The sequence below is a fragment of the Triticum urartu genome, chromosome 6A (genome assembly GCF_056163025.1).
Source record: "Triticum urartu cultivar PI428250 chromosome 6A, HENAU_Tu73, whole genome shotgun sequence".
Classification (NCBI taxonomy): domain Eukaryota; kingdom Viridiplantae; phylum Streptophyta; class Magnoliopsida; order Poales; family Poaceae; genus Triticum; species Triticum urartu.
In genome coordinates, this window is record NC_141878.1 from 308,427,961 (window position 1) to 308,444,309 (window position 16,349).

The following is a 16,349-nucleotide window of genomic DNA, read 5'->3' on the forward strand; positions in this document are numbered from 1 at the left end:
ACGGTAATCCTTTCTGGAAGTCATGTTACTTTACCATGACGAACCTACGAACTATGAGGAAGCGATGATGAGCCCAGATTCCGCAAAATGTCTTGAGCCCATGAAATCTAAGATGGGATCCATGTATGAGAACAAAGTTTGGACTTTGATTAACTTACCCGATGATCAGTGAGCCATTGAGAATAAATGGATCTTCAAGAGGAAGACGGACCCTGATAGTAGTGTTACTATCTACAAAGCTCGAATTGTCGAAGAAGGTTTTTCAACAAGATCAAGGTGTTGACTATGATGAGATTTTCTCACTTGTATCAATGCTTAAGTCTATCTGAATCATATTAGCAATTGCCGCATTTTATGAAATCTGGCAAATGGATAACAAAAGTGCATTCCTTAGTGGATTTAAGAAGAGTTGTATATGATGCAACCAGAAGGTTTTGTCGATCCTAAAGGTGCTAATAAAGTGAGCAAGCTCTAGCGATCCATCTATGGACTGGTGCAAGCATCTCGGAGTTGGAATATGTGCTTTGATAAAATGATCAAAGCATATGGTTTTATTACAGACTTGCGGTGAAGCTTGTAGTTACAAGAAAGTGAGTGGGAGCACTACAGCATTTCTGATAAGTATATGTGAATGACATATTGTTGATCAGAAATAATCTAGAATTTTCTAGAAAGCATAAAGGAATGTTTGAAAGGAGTTTTTCAAATAAAACCTCGGTGAAGCTACTTACATATTGAGCATCAAGATCTATAGATATAGATCAAGACGCTTGATATATTTTCAATGAGTACATACCTTGACAAGATTTTGAAGTAGTTCAAAATGGAACAGTCAAAGAAGGAGTTCTTGCCTGTGTTGCAAGGTGTGAAGTTGAGTAAAGACTCAAAACCCGACCACGGCAGAAAATAGAAAGAGAATAAAAAGTCATTCCCTATGCCTTAGTCATAGGTTCTACAAAGTATGCTATGCTGTGTACCAGACCTATTGTGTACCTCACCATAAGTTTGGCAAGAGGGTACAATAGTGATCCAGAAGTGGATCACTGGACAGCGGTCAAAAATATCCTTAGTGGAATAAAGAAATGTTTCTTGGTCATGGAGGTGACAAAGAGTTCGTTGTAAAGAGTTACATCGATGCAAGCTTTGACACCGATCTGGATGACTCTAAGTCTCGATCTAGATACATATTGAAAGTGGGAGCAATTAGCTAGAGTAGCTCCGTGCAAAGCATTGCAGACATAGAAAATTTGCAAAATACATACGGCTCTGAATGTGGCACACCCATTGACTAAATTTCTCTCACAAGCAAAACATGATCACTCTTTGGGTATTAATCACATAGAAATGTGAACTAGATTATTGACTCTAGTAAACCCTTTGGGTATTAGTCACATGGAGATGTGAACTAATCACATAAAGATGTGAACTAGATTATTGACTCTAGTGCAAGTGGGAGACTGAAGGAAATATGCCCTAGAGGCAATAATAAAGTTATTATTGATTTCCTTATATCATGATAAATGTTTATTATTCATGATAGAATTGTATTCACCGGAAACTTAGTACATGTGTGAATACATAGAAAAACAAAGTGTCACTAGTATGCCTCTACTTGACTAGCTCGTCGAATCAAAGATGGTTAAGTTTCCTAGCCATAGACATGAGCTGTCATTTGATTAACGGGATCACATCATTAGGGAATGATGTGATTGACTTGACCCATCCGTTAGCTTAGGACGATGATCATTTAGTTTGTTGCTATTGCTTTCTTCATGACTTATACATGTTCCTATGACTATGAGATTATGCAACTCCCGAATACCGGAGGAACACTTTGTGTGCTACCAAACGTCACAACGTAACTGGGTGATTATAAAGGTGCTCTACAGGTGTCTCTGATGGTACTTGTTGAGTTGGCATAGATCAAGATTAGGATTTGTCACTCCGATTGTCGCAGAGGTATCTCTAGGCCCTCTCGGTATTGCACATCACTATAAGCCTTGCAAGCAATGTAACTAATGAGTTAGTTGCGAGATGATGCATTACGGAATGAGTAAAGAGACTTGCCAATAACGAGATTGCACTAGGTATTGAGATACCGACGATCGAATCTCGGGCAAGTAACATACCGATGACAAAAGGAACAATGTATCTTGTTATGCGGTTTGACCGATAAAGATCTTCGTAGAATATGTAGGAACCAATATGAGAATCCAGGTTCCGCTATTGATTATTGACCGGAGATGAGTCTCGGTCATCTCTACATAGTTCTCGAACCCGTAGGGTCCGCACGCTTAACGTTCGATGACGATCGGTATTATGAGTTTATGTGTTTTGATGTACCGAAGGTAGTTTGGAGTTCCGTATGAGATCGGGGACATGACGAGGAGTCTCAAAATGTTCAAGACGTAAAGATCTATATATTGAACGACTATATTCGGACATCGGAAAGGTTTCGAGTGATTCGGGTATTTTTCGGAGTACCGGAGAGTTATGGGAATTCGCCGGGGAGTATATGGGCCTTATTGGGCTTTAGGGGAAAGAGAGAGAGGAGGCTGCGCGCCCCCCAAGGCCTAGTATGAATTTTTCTAGAGGAGAAGTGCTGGTCATCTTTGTGGAAGACCAAAGTTCCAGGAAAAATTAGAACTTTTCTTTGGAGGCTCGCAAGACATTCTTTGCCGTCAGAGGACATGCGCCACCATAGAAACATGTCGGACACAGATTCTTGGCAACTATGTGGAGCAGCTGATTCATGGAGGCACTCATTGATTGATTGCATAGCGTCGAGGTGTGTGTGGGCCTTAGGTGACGAGGAATTAACTGATCATATTGTTGAGTCTCAAGAACCCAATGCTAAACATTGGCTCTTTAACATGATGGATGCATTATCACAAATGGAGTTTGTAAAGATGGCCGTCACTCTTTGGGCAATATGGACTGCGTAGAAAAGCTATACACGAGTCAATATTTCAAAGCTCAATGTCGACTCACCACTTCATAGAAAGCTTCATTGCTGACTTGGATGGTGTGAATATGATTGTTAGCACTTCCACTCCGGCTAGACGCGCACATGTGATAATGAGGCGGAGCTCTTGGAAAGCACCTCCAAGCGGACATGTTAAAATCCATTTAGATGGGGGTCTGTCCCATGATAGGAGTGTTGGAGCTACGGCAGCAGTGTGGAGGGATGAACATGGTCAGTACCTCCGGTCCTCAGCAATTGTTCTACCTGGGGTTATAAATCCTACAATTTTAGAGTCCATTACTTGTCGTGAGGCCTTGGCACTTGCAGCTGATTTATCTTTGGATCACTTGGTGATTGCATGTGACTGCAAGACGATTGTGGATGACATCAAAAAGGGGATAGGAGGCCCCCATATCACAGTCATCAAGGAGATAAATAATATAAGAGGGTATTTTGCTAGTTGTGATTTTGTATTTGAAGGTCGTGCTTCGAATCTAGAGGCGCACAACCATGTGAAATTTTCTGTCTCACTTTCGCAGGGTCGCCATTTGTGGCTTCTATCCCCTCATGACCCCCTTTGTATCCCTATGAACATAGTTTCTAATTAATAAAGTGTGGGATCCCTAAAAAAGACAAGGGGGAGGGGCGGCGCCCCCTCCTTCCTTCTATTCTCTTTTCCCTTTCCTCCTCTCCTACTCCTACTACATGGAAGGGGGGAATCCTACTCCCGGTGGTAGTAGGACTCCCCACGGCGCGCCATAGGAGGGTCGGCCCTCCCCCTCCTCCACTCCTTTATATTCATGGCCAGGGGGCACCCCATAGATATACAAGTTGATTGTTCCAATCCGTGTGCGTTGCCCCCCTCAACCATATTCCACCTCGGTCATATCGTAGCGGTGCTTAGGCGAAGCCCTGCGTTGGTAACATCATCATCAACGTCATCATGCCGTCATGCTGACGGAGCTCTCCCTCGAAGCTCTACTGGATCCCGAGTTCATGGGACGTCACCGAGCTGAACGTGTGCTTATCGCGGAGGTGCCGTACGTTCGGTACTAGGATCAGTCGATCGTGAAGACGTATGACTACATCAACCGCGTTGTCATAACGCTTCCACTTTCGGTCTACAAGGGTACGTGGAGGACACTCTCCCGTCTCGTTGCTATGTATCACCATGATCTTGCGTGTGCGTAGGATTTTTTTGAAATTACTGCGTTCCCCAACAGCCACTCCACTGTTGAACTTATCTGAAATATATTGGATAGAAGTATTAATCCAACAAGAGATATGTTGACATTGATTACCAAAACCACCCAGGCATCACTTATGCTTTCAGTGTGCCGCTCAGCAGTTGCGATGGTTTTCGCTCATTTTTTCATAAGCAACCGGACAATCTGGTTTTCACTCGGTTTTCCCTAATTAACTAAGCAATTCTTTTCTTCTTAATGAATGCATGATAACTGTCATTTCGAAAAGATTTTTTTAATAAACATGGACGACTACGGCGGGAGCATGACTAATACATTTGAATACATATTCAAAAGAAGTTTTCAATGATATAGCTTTTAATTATTTATTTGAATTCGTATACGAAAGAAGTTTTCAATAGTATAGCTTTTCAGTAAAATTATTTCTGTATTATTGGTCTAACTTATTGTCAGTGTACAAAAGTAGGAGATCTCCTTTTATACCCCTTTACTTGTGCACGGGCAGTCAGAGCCGCGCCCACGGCCACACTAAGCAGGGCAGAGGAGGGAAGCCGGGACACAACATGACCAAAGCAACGCCAAGACCAGAGGAGAAAAGAGAGCAAGAGGACGAGGTGGCCTCCCCCGACAAGACCCTTGCTGGGGTGGCTTCCGCAGCCTCGGCAAGATCCTTGCCGAGGCAACTTGCCTGATGCCAGCAGAGTGCGCTACCCTTGATCCCAAGGGGTTCCAGCACCATAAACCACTTTGGAACCAAGGCTTGGGAGGCACCTCCGTGGTGGCATGTAGATCTTTGTAGAGATCATAAATACACAAGATCAGACGAGAACCAGAAGACGACGATCCTTGATGAGATCCTTGCCAAGGAAGTCCACGAGACCCCCGGCAAGATCCTTGCTGAGGATGACCACGGTGCCGTGGCAAGACCCTTGCCGGGCCTCCGGCAAGTCCCTTGCCAAAGGCACCTGCGGGACCGCAGTCAGGCCCATGCTTGCGAAGACTCCACCCCCGCTCCCATGCAGCTGCTAGCTCGACCAGCTGAGCAGGCATCTGCGTGGCAGCGCGCGGCCTCCACACCAACTCAGCAAGCACCTGCGTGGTGGCATGCAGATCTTCGTGAAACCTCCACCACCGCGCCAGCCCAGTAGCCAGCCAACATGGCGCTACAATGCCTCATCAGCTTGGACGCACGTCGGAGCCAGGCGAGGCGATGACAACTAGGATGGGCTTCTTTGCCGTCCCCAATAAAGCAAGAGGGGCACGTCGGCGGTGCATTAATGCGTTTGTCCAACGATATTAGGGGACAGGCTTAGCCCCTGTAGACCTTTCCACCTCATGTGTGCCACTGTGGCGACCCCTTTGTCTATAAAAGGAGGCCCAATGTGTACCTCAGGGCGATTTGGATCTTTTGGACTAGCTGACTGGGCTCTAGACGTGCGTCCAGAACATGATAGATAGGAAGATCAAGCTTGTCAACGTGGTCAAGGTCATGCTCATTCGTCGGGTCCTTCCGTGCCAACGCCAGACTTGCTATCCGTGGGAGTACGATCCGGCCAAGCACCAGACGCTACTAGAGCTCTTCGGAACAACGCATGAAGAAATCTAGAAAGTGATCTTCAAGGCCGGCGAGAGGCCACCGCCCACGACCGAAGATCGCGGGCTTAGCTTAAAACGCTAGGCTAACCCGGTAAGTTCTTTTAATGTTTTCTAGGCGTACCCTTTACTAGCATATTTTGAGAAAAAGCCTAAGCTACCCGTGTTTTCAGGCCTGGATCAAGATAGCGGAGGGGATTAACTGCCCGGCTCCACTGCCCGAAGACCTAGAATTCCCATTACTGAAGAAAATGCTTTTTCCAGCACCTTATGAGGTGCTAGAGAAGACGGCCAAGAAAGTAGCCAAAGGGGCCAAGGAGGGCCCTCGCCAAAAAGGTGCTCTGGACATGATGTCCGAAGACGAGACTTCCTATTTGTCCGCTGACGATGACGACGAAGAGGAAGAAGAAAGCGACTCCCTGCCTGAAGTGGGGAGGAAGAAGAGAGCGGCCCCCACAAATCCGTAGGCGAAAGTGCCTAAGAGGGTTAGAGGCTCCCTCGCGGATAACTCCTCCCGGGATGTTGACAGCAGTCCGGAGCGACCTCACTGGACTAAGCCTCGAGCCGCCTCGTAAGTACCAGAATTCGAAAATGTCTGGCCTTCCCAGTTTGTAATATTGATATACCTTAAACCTTGTTATTGTAGTCCAGCACGCGATGGCTCCCCGCGATCCTCGACAAAGGGGTCGCTAGACTCAAAGGAGATGGCTAGCATGTCTCCGCCACCTGCTCATTCCGTCTCTCCCAAGGGTGACGATGAGGTGGTGTCACAAAAGACCTTCCCCGCCCAAGGGGGGGGGGTTCCGGAGATCGTCGAGATGGCGCCCCAGGACGATTCTTCAATTGCTGGTGAAAGGATCGATATGGTTGACTAGAGGGGGGGGGTGAATAGGCAACTAACAATTTTTAGCTTTTCTTTAGCAATTTAAACTTTGCATCAAAGTAGGTTGTCTAGATATGCAACTAGATGAGCAACCTATATGATGCAACACGAATAGGAACACAAGCAAGCAAGATATATGAAACAAATAAGCTACACAAGTAAAGGCACGAGATAACCAAGAGTGGAGACGGTGGAGACGAGGATGTGTTGCCAAAGTTCCTTCCCTTTGAGAGGAAGTACGTCTCCGTTGGAGCGGTGTGGAGGCACAATGCTCCCCAAGAAGCCACTAGGGCCACCGTAATCTCCTCACGCCCTCACACAATGCGAGATGCCATGATTCCACTATTGGTGCCCTTGGAGGCGGTGACCGAACCTTTACAAACGAGGTTGGGGCAATATCCACAACTCAATTGAAGGCTCCCAACGACACCACGAAGCTTCACCACAATGGACTATGGCTTCGCAGTGACCTCAACCGTCTAGGATGCTCAAACACCCAAGAGTAACAAGATCCGCAAGGGATTAGTAGGGGGAATCAAATATCTCTTGGTGGAAGTGTAGATCGGGGCCTTCTCAACCACTCCCGAGCAAATCAACAAGTTTGGTTGGCTAGGGAGAGAGATTGGGTGAAAATGGAGCTTGGAGCAATAATGGAGCTTTAATGGTGGAAGAGACGAGTCAACGGGGAAGAAGGAGACCCTTTATATAGTGTGTGGAAAAGATCCAACCGTTACCCACCAACCAGCCCGCGGCCAGCGGTACTACCGCGCCTGGCCAGCGGTACTACCGCAAGGCCGCGCGTTACTACTGCTTGCAACCAAGCGGTACCACCGCACGGCAGTGCGGTACTACCGTACCGTCCCACGGTACTGCCGCGACCCCAGCCAGGGAAACAAACGCAAGCTGGGGGCGGTACTTCCGCACGCGCGGTACTACCGCGCCCCCAATGCGGTACTACCGTAAGGCAAAAGTCTCGTCCAGGGGGAAGGGGAACTTCCGTGCCTACTTCCGCAAAAAAACGGAAGTAGCAAAAACTCGACACAGTAGTACTACTGAGGGGCAGTACTACTGCCTGACTGCATAGCGCGGTACTACCGCACGGCGAAAGCGGTACTACCGCGGCAGGTGCGGATGTAAAAAATTACATCCGCTCCTACTACCGCAAAGGGGCGGCACTAGCCTAGTGGGCAGCGGTAGTGCGGCTCCAGGGGAGCGGTACTACCGCGCCACCGTGCGGTACTACCGTGGATGCCCATGGTACTACCGTTGATCCAGGAGCAGTACTACCGCAACCACAACAACAGCCAGTCAAAGGAGGCAGGAAAAACGGAGGAAGCTCCAAGGAAGAAGGAGGGGATAAAAGGAGACGTGTACGTGATGATTCCACCCAAATCTTTCCAACGCGGACCCCCTCTTAATAGTACGGCTTTCCTACGACTCAAATCCACCAAAAAGAAACATAGAAAAGACGCCGTCTTCGTCAGTCTTCGAGGGGCACCCAATCGTCTTGTGCCTAGCAGAGAAGAGTCTGGAAAAATCATGGCACACGATTAGTCCGCAAATGCGTTGTCATCAATCACCAAAACACTTAGGGATAAATATGTCCTTACAATCTCCCCCTTTTTGGTGGATTGATGACAAAACGGGATTTGCACAAGGAAAAATACTATTGAGTAAAAGCAAACCCCTCCTCTCTATAATATAGACGGGCTCCCCCTAAATGTGTGCCACCTAGATGAGCACGAATACTAGGAACCGAGCTCCCCCTATATTATAGAGACAAGGCAAATTTATCACTAGACAAGAAAGTACAAACATAAGATAACTAAGATAGATAGAGTGCATATGTCTTACACCATATGGAGGAAAGGTCTCGGAAGCACAAACCGAACTAAAGCAAATGAGGCAAACGAGGTCCAAACGACAAAGCAAACAAACACACCAAGCACGACACAACGCAAATCCCTACACTCTCTCCCCCTTTGGCATCGAGACGCCAAAAAGGCAGAGAGGACACCTACACACACGGGGTGGCTCAGGCAGAGAAGTCGTCCCACTGCTCCTCGTGCTCCTCGTCAGACTTAGCGGCGGGGATAGTCTCCTCCATGTCATCCTCTAAACTGGTCCACTTGTAGCCCTGCTTAGACATCCAGGCAGCCTCAGGTGTGATGACGTCCTCAGACCCGCCAGACACATCCTCTCCAAAGAGCCTCATCACCTTCTTGTCACGGCGGCGACTCTCCTTGTCAGTCACGTGAGCCCTGTACTGTCCCTTCGCCTGCATGCAGAAGAGAGTCTTCATCTTGTCCTTCAGCTTCTTGGCCCATGATGGCTCAGAGGAAGAAGTGGTGGACCTAGCAGCACGGTCCTCAGCAGTAGTCTCAGCAGCAGCAGCCTCCCCCTCACCAACAGCCCTCCTAGCAGAAGATGCCTCAGCACGAGTAGTGGTGTTGGCCCAGTTGGGCTTGACGCGGAGGCTGATGGACTCATGGCGAATCCAGTCTGGAGCAAGGAACTCATCACCTGGATACGTCTTCTCCCAAGTGGTGGAGAGCAGCAGAAACAGGTACGGTCCATAGATAGGAACCTTGCGAGTGAACACCGCAAACCGAAGCTCACACCACATGATGTGAGAGACATCAAGTGGCTGAGTATGAGAAGTACGTGCCTCTGCACACAAGAGCAACATGTCCACTAGATATGCATGAACCTTGTCCTTGTCGCCAATGCATGGGAACAGAGTGTTGCGGAAGATGCGATGCATGATATCCAGAAAGGAGTTCAACACCCAAGATGACTTCCCATTGGGGAGTACCTTCTCAACAAGGAAGGGCTGAAGCTGGTTCTTGTTGGCAGACTCAGAGTTGGCATGGGGGCGGACGCCAACGGGGGTGTGAAGCCCATCATCAGGAATGTGCAGCAGATCCATGAACTCTTTCCATGTAGCAGACAGCTAACGGCCATTGGTCATCCAAGTCATCCTCCGCTCTTCCCCGGGATGAAAGTACACTGAGGCAAAGAACTGACAGATAAGCTCAGGGTCATAGTCAAGGTGAAAGGAGATCACCGGCTCAATATAAAACTGCTCCACCAAGTCCAGAGCCTCTCCAAAATAGTCACGAAACTTGTCTTTCCGCAGGTGATGCATGTCTATCCACTTGACATCCACGTAGGTATTCTGCTTGTTCTTGATCACATCCAGATAGATGAGAGCCTGTTGCTTGGTCCAGAACAACTTGGTGCCTCTGAGGATAGCCCGAGGATTCACATAGGGATTGATCATCCGGCGCTTGACATACTCAGAGGTTGAAATCTCGTCCATGCCCTTAGCTGATTCCTTTTGCTTGCTGGCAGTGGACTTGACATTGCGCTTGGGGGCATTGGAGCCCTCTGGGGCTTCATCTTGGGGGTTGCGCAAACGCTTGGAGCCAGTGCCACGACTGGGATTGGAACGGCGAGAGCGACCACCTGAGACACAGAACGCAAAAACACCCATAACAGCCAAGAGAGATTAATGCAAAGACCACAACAAAGCAAGTGAAACAAGTAGAAAGCACACATGATACATGCCTAGAGAGAGATTTGATCCCTACGATAGTACTGCCAAGAGCTGCGGAGCTAAGAGAGTAGTACGGCTCTTAGACGCGGTAGTACCGTGCAAGATCATGGTAGTACCGGGTGTAGGAGCGGTAGTACGACCTTAGCACCGCGGCCGGCGCGGTAGTACCGCGTCTGCGGAGCGGTAGTACCGCACGGTACGGTAGTACCGCGCCTGACGGGCGGTAGTACCGCGAGAGCGGTAGTACCGCACATCGGGCACGGTAGTACCGCACCGCGTCAGATCTGAACAGGTTCAAATCTGAGAAAGCCCGCGAAACCACGGCGGTACTACGGTAGGACAAAGCTACCACAAGACAGCATATCAAGTATGTTTCCTACGCATCACGACTCTCCTACATCCTACTCTTGCATAGATTTGGCCTAAAATCTCAAGAACAACAAGTTTCTCCCCAAAAGCCTAGAAGCAAGAGAACAGCCCAGAAAAAGAGGGATTTGGGAAAAACCTTGGTCCATGGCAAGAGAAAGTGGTGGGGAACGATCCCACCGGTCGGAATCCGAGGAGAGTGGCCGGAGACGGAGATCCGGCGAGGGCCTCCGGCGCCGTTCTTGAGAGGGAGAGACGTGGAGAGAGAGACAATGAATGGGTATGGGGAGTTGTAACTCCCCTGCCCGAGTCATAACCCCCACGCGCCCTTGACGGCACGGTAGTACCGTGCCCAGACACGGTAGTACCGCACGGTGCGATACTTCCGAAGTACCGCACCAGAGTGGTAGTACCATGCTGTGGCGCGGTAGTACCGTGCCTCCCAAAGCGGTAGTACCGCGCCCAGACGCGGTAGTACCGTGGGCTCAAGAAGATGCACGTTTCGAGCGCGAAAAATTGGATCTTTGCACAAACCACTCCGAGCCAACACAACACCACAAGACCACGCAACACACAGAACCAGAAAGGCACACGACAAACGAACCAACCACGATACACCACCTCTCCAAAAGAGAGGGCGGTTGCTGTAGCCACCTATGTTTGAGTCAATTGGTATGGCACCGCAAAGAATTATCCTTGGGTCCATGACCAAAACTCGTCTTTGAAGCACAAGTACCATCAAATATGGCTAATGTGAAAGACTTGATTGATTTATGCATAATGGGGGGAGGGAGAGTTCATTGAGAGAACATCACCCCCCCTATGTCCATGCCTACATCTAAATAGGACAACACGTTGAGTATGGTGGGGTGTGCAAGGGTTCAAGCAACATTGCTCGAATCGATGATATTTAGCTCATGCCTTAACTCGCGAAATCTTGCTTCATCCAAGGGCTTCGTGAAGATATCTACAAGGTTATCATGAGTGTTGACGTAGTTGAGCTCGATCTCTCCTCGCCTAATGTGATCCCGGATGAAGTGATACCGGATCTCAATATGCTTCGTCTTGAAGTGTTGCACCAGGTTGAGAGAGATCTTGATGGCACTTTCATTGTCACACCAAAGAGGCACTTTGTCACAAGTGACACCATAATCCTTTAAAGTTTGCCTCATCCATAAGAGTTGTGCACAACAACTACCGGCCGCAACATACTCCGCTTCGGTGGACGAGAGAGACACACAACTTTGCTTTTTGGAAGACCAACTTACCAAAGAGCAACCAAGGAATTGGCACCCTCCGGAAGTGGACTTCCTATCCACTTTGTCTCCCGCCCAATCGGAATCCGAGTACCCTACAAGCTTGAAGTTTGATCCTCTTGGGTACCATAAGCCAAAGTTTGGGGTATGAGCCAAATATCGAAAGACTCGTTTTACCGCCACATAGTGACTTTCCTTAGGTGCGGCTTGAAACCGTGCACAAATTCCCACACTCAACATGATGTCCGGTCTAGATGCACAAAGGTAAAGCAAGGATCCAATCATGGAACGATATACCTTTTGATCCACCACTTTACCATTGGGATCTAAGTCAAGTTGGCACTTGGTGGGCATTGGAGTGGAAGCCGGCTTGACGTCACTTAGCTTGAATCTCTTGAGCATGTCTTGAGTGTATTTGGATTGATTGATGAAGGTTCCTTCTCTTCTTTGCTTCACTTCGAACCCTAGAAAGAACTTCAACTCTCCCATGGAGGACATCTCGAACTTTGAGGTCATGAGAGCGGCAAATTCCTCATTGAAAGCTTTGTTAGGAGAACCAAAGATAATATCATCAACATATAATTGGCACACAAACAACTCCCCTTTGACCTTCTTAGTAAAAAGAGTGGGGTCGATTAGCCCAACTTCAAAACCAGGGTCTTGTAACAACTCGGTAAGGTGGTCATACCACGCACGTGGGGCTTGTTTAAGGCCATAGAGTGCCTTATAGAGTTGATACACATGATCGGGAAAGTAGGGATCCTCAAACCCGGGGGGTTGCTTGACGTACACCAATTCATTAATGGGACCATTAAGAAAAGCACTCTTCACATCCATTTGTTGTAACTTAAAGTTATGATGAGAAGCATATGCAATCAACATGAGAATGGATTCAAGACGAGCAACGGGAGCAAAGGTTTCACCATAGTCGATACCCTCGACTTGGGAGTAGCCTTGTGCTACCAAACGAGCCTGGTTGCGAATGATAATCCCATGGGCATCTTGCTTGTTCTTGAATATCCACTTGGTTCCAATGACATTGTGGTTCCCCGTTGTCCTTGGCACCAATCTACACACTTTGTTGCGCTCGAAGTTGTTGAGTTCTTCATGCATGGCATTGAGCCAATCCGGATCTTCTAGCGCCTCATAGACCTTGTGGGGTTCCACACAAGAGACAAACGCATGATGCTCACAATAATTTTCTAATTGTCTACGAGTGCTTACCCCCTTTCTTAAGCTTCCAAGCACATTCGTCATGAGATGATCCTTGGTGGAGAGCTTGGAAGCAACCTTGGCGGCACGACGCTCTAATTCCTCCTCGGTGGTGAGTTGAGGAGCGGTTACTTGATCATCTTGAGCGCCGTCATGAACTTGTTCTTGATCTTGAACTTGCTCGGGGGAGAGAACTTGACCTTGGGCATCACTTGGTGTGTCCACACCGTCTTGAGTATGATCTAGCCCTTGGTCTTGTTCATGAGGTTGAGGGCCTTCACTTTGTTCTTCGGAAGCATGTGGGCCTTGGGTTGGTGATGGCTCCTCTTGAGTGGAGCATTGTCCTTCTCCTTCGGCCACAAGGGGTTCCTCAATGGGTAGGATGAAACCAACACCCATTCTTCTTATGGCTTGAGGAGGAATTTCATCACCTACATCACAAGTGCCACTTTGCTCCACTTGGGAGCCGTTATTCTCATCAAACTCCACGTTACACGTCTCCTCAATAAGTCCCGTGGATTTATTGAGGACACGGTAAGCATGAGAGTTTGTAGCATAACCAACAAATATGCCCTCATAAGCTCTAGCCTCAAATTTAGACAACCGAACACCTTTGTTGAGAATGAAACACTTACACCCGAATACCCGGAAGTACTTGAGGTTGGGCTTGTTACCGGTGAGTATTTCATATGGAGTCTTGTTCAAGCCCTTGCGGAGGTAGAGCCGATTTGATGCATGACACGTGGTGTTGATGGCTTCGGCCCAAAAGTTGTACGGAGACTTGAACTCCGCCATCATGGTCCTTGCCGCATCCATCAACGTCCGGTTCTTCCTCTCCGCAACACCGTTTTGTTGAGGGGTGTAGGGTGCGGAATATTGATGCTTGATTCCCTCATCACTAAGAAACTCATCCAAGGTGTAGTTCTTGAACTCGGTGCCGTTGTCACTTCTTATTGTCAAGATCTTTGCATTGTGTTGACGTTGTGCTTCATTTGCAAAGTCAATGACGGTTTGTTGGGTCTCGCTCTTCCTCTTGAAGAAATACACCCACGTGTACCTTGAGTAGTCATTCACAATCACCAAGCAATACTTCCTACCTCCAAGACTATCGAAGGATGGAGGCCCAAAGAGATCCATGTGAAGGAGCTCCAAAGGCCTCTTTGAATAAATGATAGTCGTGGGAGGGTGAGCCTTCTCATGTAGCTTTCCTTCGATACAGGCACTGCAAGCACGATCTTTAGCAAAACTAACATTCGTTAGTCCACGGACATGGTCCCCTTTGAGGAGACTTTGCAAAGATCTCATATTGACATGGGCTAAACGACGATGCCAAAGCCATCCCACATCAACTTTAGCCATTAGGCATGTCGCGGTCTTAGTGGGTCACTCCGAAAAGTTAATCACATATAGACCGTTCTCGACATGCCCAACAAAGGTACTTTAAGAGTCTTGCTCCACAAGAGGGCCACGGTATCGATATCAAAGAAAGTGGCAAAGCCCATGATTGCAAGTTGACGAACGGAAAGTAAATTGTATGCAAGGGACTCAACAAGCATGACCTTCTCGATCGTGAGATCATGAGAGATGACCACCTTGCCAAGTCCCAATACCTTAGAAGATGAGGCGTCACCCCACTCGACATTGGTGGGCATAGATGGAACCTTGTGCATGTCCACCACCAAGTCCTTGCTTCCGGTCATATGATTTGTAGCTCCGCTATCAAGCAACCATGATCCACCACCGGAAGCAAACACCTACAAGAGATCAATGCTTGGTTTTAGGTACCCATTTTGTAATGGGTCCTTTGATGTTAGTAACAAGGGTCTTAGGAACCCAAATAGACCATTCAATGTATTCATGAAGAGAACCAACAAATTTGGCATAAACATGCCCATCACTAGCACGGCATAACACATAAGAAGGATTAAAATCGCCGGCTTTGTTGGGAGGGGTGACATTGCCCTTCTTGACATTGTTTTTCTTCTTGTCCTCGGGGGCACTCTCTCCCTCCCTCACAAAGGTTTGCATGAGGGGAGGATGTCGTTTGGTCTTGTCATTCTTCTTCTTGTTCTTGGAGTCGGGCATGTACCCAACCCCTTCCTTGGCCACACCTCCCTTTTGGTTGATCAAGAGATCGTTGAGGTTCTTCTTGCCTTGTATGCAAGTCGCAAGACCTTTCTCAAGTTGCTCCTTCAACTTCGCATTTTCCTCAACAATATGTATATGCTCACAACACGTGTTAGTAGCATTTGCATTATCAATTAAAACCATATGAGGAAAAGTTGCTTTCTCCTTAGTTAGCTTCACTTGGAGTTGATCATGAGACTCCTTGAGACTAGCATGAATACCCTTCAAGGCCTTGTGGGCCTTGTCAAGTATATCAAACTCCTCTCTGAGTCTAGCAAGATCAACCCCGAGTTTGGCCTTCTCGGAATTTAGCACACGAGAAACAATGAGGGCATGATCATAATCTTTCTTTAACTTAGCATGATCAATGTTGTGTGACTCCTCAAGAGCCAAACGAAGACCACGCTCTTCCTCAAGAGCATTGGAAAGACCCGAAATCTCATCGGCATAGTCACGACTATGCCCTTCCATCTTAGAGATGGTGTCTTCGTGAGCCTCGATCATGTCATTGGCTTCACCAAGTTGTTCCAAGAGAGCAACAAAGTGCTTCTTGGATTTTCCCTTGAGTTTGCCCATAAAGGCCTCAAACTCGTTAGCCTCCACATTAGCTCCCTCAAGTTCATTAATGCAATCAGTCGGAGAAGGATGATTAATGATGGTAGTTTTGATGTTGGAGGTTACCTTGTTGGTGGCTTTAGCCATGAGGCACTTGGCGGTGATGCTCTCGTTGGGTGAGTCGAAGAGAGACACCCGTGACGTTGTTGCAATGGCAACGGAGGCCATGGCAACCGACTCATCATCTTCATCATCGTCATCATCCTCATTGTACTCTTCTTGCACAACCAAAGCCTTGGGAGGAGTCTTCTTGGAGAAGTTGTTCTTGTTGGAGAACGACTTGGCCTTGTCCTTTCGGATGAGCTTGCCACCATTGTCTTCCCTCTTCTCATACGGGCATTCCGCAACGAAATGACTCACGTTGCCGCAATTGTAGCAAGTCCTTACACGTTGCTTGCCCCTTGTACCACTCGAGTTGTTTTTGCTAAAGTTTGGCCTCGAGTTTTTCTTGCTCCAAAATTGCCTTGAAGCAAGTGCCATGTGTTCATGATATGCATACTTCGTATCTTCGGGGTTGCTCTCCTCTTCTTCCTCTTCTTCATCTTCCACGATGAGCTTGTCCTTCAAT